The 5,000-nt window shown below is 46.1% G+C and overlaps 1 protein-coding gene across 1 annotated transcript in view; it reads left to right on the top strand.

Moving 5' to 3' along the window:
- LOC143028976 (alkaline phosphatase, tissue-nonspecific isozyme-like) overlaps window positions 1-5,000 on the top strand; it is a 36,080-nt gene that overhangs the window by 9,435 nt on the left and 21,645 nt on the right. The window lies entirely within an intron of this gene.

Below are 5,000 nucleotides of genomic sequence, written 5' to 3'. Positions count from 1 at the left end.
AGGAGGTGAAAGGGCGGGCGGGAGAGAGGGAGGAGGAGAGGAAGGAGGGAAGGAGGAGGAGGAGGAAGAGCTGGGAGAGAGAGAGAGAGAAGGAGGAGGAGGAGGAAGGGAGGAGGGATGATCATGATGATGATGGTGATGATGATGATGAGGAGGAGGAGGGAGTGGAAGAAGTGAGGGAGGAGGAGGAGGAGGGAGTGGAAGAAGTGAGGGAGGAGGAGATGGAGTGGGAGGGAGGGAGGGAGGGGAGAGAGGTACGAGGGAGGGAGGGGGAGAAGGGGCGGGAGGGGGGACGAAGAGGAGGGAGAGGAGGAGGAAGGAGGGGAGAAGAGGAAAGATAGAGGTAAGAGGAAGAGCGGCGGGAGGAAGGAAGAGGAGGAGGAGGAAGAAGAGAATTAGCGGGAGGGAGGAAAGGAATAAGAAAGGAGGAAGGAGAGGAAGAAGAGAGGGAGGAGGAGGAGGGAGGGAGGGAAGGAGGACGGAGAGGTAGGGGGAGACGGGACGAGAGGGAGGGGAGGAGGAGAAGGAAGAGGATGATGGGCAGGAGGGAGGGAGGGAGGGAGGGAGGGAGGGAGGGAAGGAAAAGTAGGAGGGAGGGAGAAGGAGGGAGGGAGGGAGGAAGAATGAAAGGAAGGAGGGAGGTGAGGGAAGGAGGAGGAGGAGGAGGAGGAGGAGGAGGACGGAGAGGAAGAATGGTGGGAGGGAGAAGAGGCGTGATAACGTACAGAACGCAACGCGCCCGTCCATCTTTTAATTTTGTTTATTTTCCATTCTTCTTCTATCATACTTGATCTTAACTTTGCATCCACACATGCAGAGCATTGAATGTAGATACTAGTCTGGTGGGCCAGGGTGTAGGAGGAGGAGGAGGAGGAGGAGGAGGAGGAGGAGGAGGAGGAGGAGGAGGAGGAGGAGGAGGAGGAGGAGGAGAGTGGAGCGATGGTCCAGCTAAATATAGAAATTTTCTTCAGATAGATATAATAATATTTTGTTATTATTGGGGCTGCACCTCGTAATAATATACGACCAACATAAAAACTCACTTGAATGAAAAGTGTGAGAGGAAGTTGTACACACACACACACACACACACACACACACACACACACACACACACACACACACACACACACACACACACACACACACACACACACATACACACCTCGTAGCGCAGTGGTTAGAGTTCCCGGCAGCCACTACGGAGGTCCGGGATCGAATCCCGCCCAGGGCTGAAATAATTTCAGTATCGCTGCGCTGTGAGTTGTTACTCAAACTCCGTGGGCGGGGAGTTGGGAACGTGTGTGCGCGTGTAAGGTCACAGCATTACCTATAGATCAGTCATGAGATCAGAGCTCTCTTTCAGGAGGGAAATAGCTGTCGATCACGAGTCCAACACGTGATCCAAAGACCAAGGTGAATCACACGGTTGGTATATGGTGCGGGCGAATGCAGGTTTGGACAAATGCGTAGAGGTTTGTAGTATTTTTTTTTTATTCAGGTGTCTAATATCGAATATGTACAGAACTATGGTATTGTAAATTGTGAACAAACTAAATGCTTTTGTCATTAAAACAGTAGTGCTGCTGTTGTTATTATTATTCATTTTTCGGGGGAATTTTTAATTGCTATAATTTAGTTTGATAATATTTGATTTCTTGTATTCATTTAACAGTTGCTGTCTTTATTGGCTACGCCACTTGCGTGGCAACAGTGAAGTCGTCTGCAACGCTGACTGCGACTTTCCAATTGTTTGAGAAAGTACACTGTGGTCTTTAGAAACTTTTGTTGTCGATAACTCGCCCTCGTCTCTGTCCTTACTATTGATTATATTTACTTCATTTCTAGTAGAGCTAATAACTATTATTATTATTATTATTTTGTTATTCTTCAAAACGTGACAAAAATACCGTGGGCATCTTTCACAGAGTTATAAGAAATATGCGATGACTTTGCAGAATGTTGCGTCAAGTTCGGGTCGGCTATTTTCGTGAAGTGTCAGTGAGCGTCTGAGCGATGTATTACGTTCAGTCTCAATGTATCGTTCATGACGGATTTCGACTTGCATGACTCCGCCCACTTTATACGTCAGCCAATCAGCGTCTAAGGGGACTAAACGAGTTTGTCTCCGTTTTGTTGTGGCTAGCGTTCTTGTAAGATCGTCGCGCGGTTTTTTTTTTTCTGTCTTCTTGGTGGGTACCCATGTTTGATTATTTTATGTCAATATTATTGTTATCACAAAGAAATAACCCAATAAAAAGCGATCATTTAGGCAGCGAAGCAATATAACGAAAGCTAGCTAGCGTGCAGTCAGTCGCGTGTTCCAGGAGATGGGCGGGCGGGCAGGTGGCCAGTATTAATGAGTTAATATTTCTCGGAGGACAGTTTGGGCGGGAGATGTTGGGGGAATTTTCCGTCCGCTGGAGGTGATTTTTATATTAAATTTTGAGTGCAATTCTACCTGCATGCGCGCGCACACATGACTCGGTGGTGGAGTTGGTAGAGTCCCAAACTGTCACTACGGCGGTCCGGGTTCGAATCCTGCCCAGGGCTGAAAATAATTTCAGTATCGCTGCGCTTCAAGTCGTTACTCCAACTCGTGGGCGGGGAGTTGGGTGTGTGTGTGTGTGCGTGTAAGGTCAAAGCATTACCCATAGATCGGTCGTTCGAGCTCTGAGCTCTCTTCTGGGAGGAAAATAGCTGTCGATCACGAGTCCAACACGTGATCCAAAGACCAAGGTAAATCACACACACACACACACACACACACACACACACACACACACACACACAAAATGGTCCTCACAGCTATAGAATTCAGGTAGACAGAAATAAGAATAGACAGAGATAGTAGTCAAGGACAGGGGAGTTAGGTAGATGATAAGAAGAGACAGAGATGGTAGACAGGGGCAGATAGATAGGGAAGAGAGAGAGAGAGAGAGAGAGAGAGAGAGAGAGAGAGAGAGAGAGAGAGAGAGAGAGAGAGAGAGAGAGAGAGAGAGAGATAAGAGGCATAGACAGAAAGGAGGCTGAGACAGAATGAGACAAGAATAGAGAGATAGAGTAGACAGTAGACGGGCAGCCAGATAGGAGATTCAGGTAGACAGAAACAAGAACAGACAGATATAGTAGACAGAGGTAGGGGCAGACAGACAGAGGAAGAAGAAGAAGAGAGAGAGAGAGAGAGAGAGGGGGGGGGGAGGAACGACAAAAGGAAAGTCACCTGAATCGACGAAGAAGAAGAAGAAGAAGAAGAAGAGAAAGAGGAAGAAGAAGAAGAAGAAGAAGAAGAAGAAGAAGAAGAAGAAGAGGAAGAAGAAGAAGAAAATGAAGAAGAAATTGAAAAGAAAGATAAAAAGAAAAGGAAGAAGAGGAAGAAGGGAAGAAGAAGAGGAAGATGAAGAAGAGGAAGAGGAAGTAGAAGAAGGAGAAGAAGAGGAAGAAGAAGAAGAAGAAGAAGAAGGAGAAGAAGAAGAAGAAGAAGAAGAAGAAGGAATTGAAGAAGAAAATGAAAAAGAAGGGTAAAAAGAAAAGGAAGAAGAGGAAGAAGGAGAAGAAGATGAAGAAGAAGAAGAAGAAGCGGAAGAAGCGGAAGAAGAAGAAGAAGGAGAAGAAGAAGGAGAAGAAGAAGAAGAGGAAGAAGAAGGAGAAGAAGAAGAGGAGGAAGAAGAATAAAAAGAAAAAGAAGAAGAAATACGATAACAACAGCGAAGACAATGACAAAAACGCCGAAGAGGATGAGGAGGATGAGGAGAAGGATGAGGAGAAAGAGGAGGAAAAGAAAGAGAGAGGAGGAGGAGTAGGTGGAGGAGGAGAAAGAGGAGGTGGAGGAGGGGAAAGAGGAGGTGGAGGAGGAGAAGTAGGAGGTGGACGAGGAGGAAGAGGAGGTGGAGGAGGGGAAAGAGGAGGTGGGGGAGGAGAAGGAGGAGGTAGATGAGGAGAAAGAGGAGGTGGAGGAGGAGAAAGAGGAGGTGGAGGAGGAGAAAGAGGAGGTGGAGGAGGAGAAAGAGGAGGTGGAGGAGGAGAAAGAGGAGGTGGAGGAGGAGAAAGAGGAGGTGGAGGAGGAGAAAGAGGAGGTGGAGGAGGAGAAAGAGGAGATGGAGGAGGAGAAAGAGGAGGTAAAGGAGGAGAAAGAGGAGGTGGAGGAGGAGAAAGAGGAGGTGGGGGAGGAGAAAGAGGAGATGGAGGAAAAGAAAGAGGAGGAGAAGGAGGAGGAGGAGGGGTAGGAGGAAGAAGAGGAGGAGAAAGAGGAGAAGGAGAAAACCGATCTTTCGTCGAATCTAATCTCCTCCTCCTCCTCCTCCTCCTCCTCCTCCTCCTCTCCCTCCTCCTCCTCCTCCTCTTCATGAGAGAGCGAAGAGAAGGAGAAGGACAGATAGAAAGAATAACAATTTAGAAAAACGAAAAATCTTAGGACGAGTCTTGAAGGAAGTTGAGGGAAATTATAACTAAGTTTGGAAAAAAATTTAACTCAAGATTGGAATGAGAGAGAGAGAGAGAGAGAGGGGGGGGGGGTAGGGGAGATAGAGACGAAGAACAGGAGAGAGAGGAAAAAGAGAGAGATAAAGGAGAGGGAGTGGAAAGCAGATTGGCCCCCCTCCATATAAGAGGGAAAAGTGTGTGTATGCAATATATATATATATATATATGTATATATATATATATATATATATATATATATATATATATCTATAGATATATGCTAACAAGAACACAGGTACGTGTGTTCACTTATGCAAAGTAGACCACTTGGAAAAAGAAACTAACGAAGCAGAGCGCTTTTGTATATTATATCTTTCAGTGTAATATACGAAAGCGCTCTGCTTTGTTAGTTTCTTTTTCCAAGTGGTCTACTTTGCATATGTATGTATGTATATATATGTATGTACACATGGTGTACAATGTGGAAACCATATAAAAGATTTAAGAAGAAATACTAGTGCTCAGATGATAGAAGTTTTCATGAAAGGAAAACGCACACACGCACACACACACACACA

The sequence above is a fragment of the Oratosquilla oratoria genome, chromosome 10 (assembly GCF_046742065.1).
Source record: "Oratosquilla oratoria isolate Oo_2021 chromosome 10, ASM4674206v1, whole genome shotgun sequence".
Taxonomy (NCBI): Eukaryota; Metazoa; Arthropoda; class Malacostraca; order Stomatopoda; family Squillidae; genus Oratosquilla; species Oratosquilla oratoria.
The sequence above is the reverse complement of the archived record's forward strand: the minus strand, read 5'-3'. Positions and strand labels throughout refer to the sequence as shown.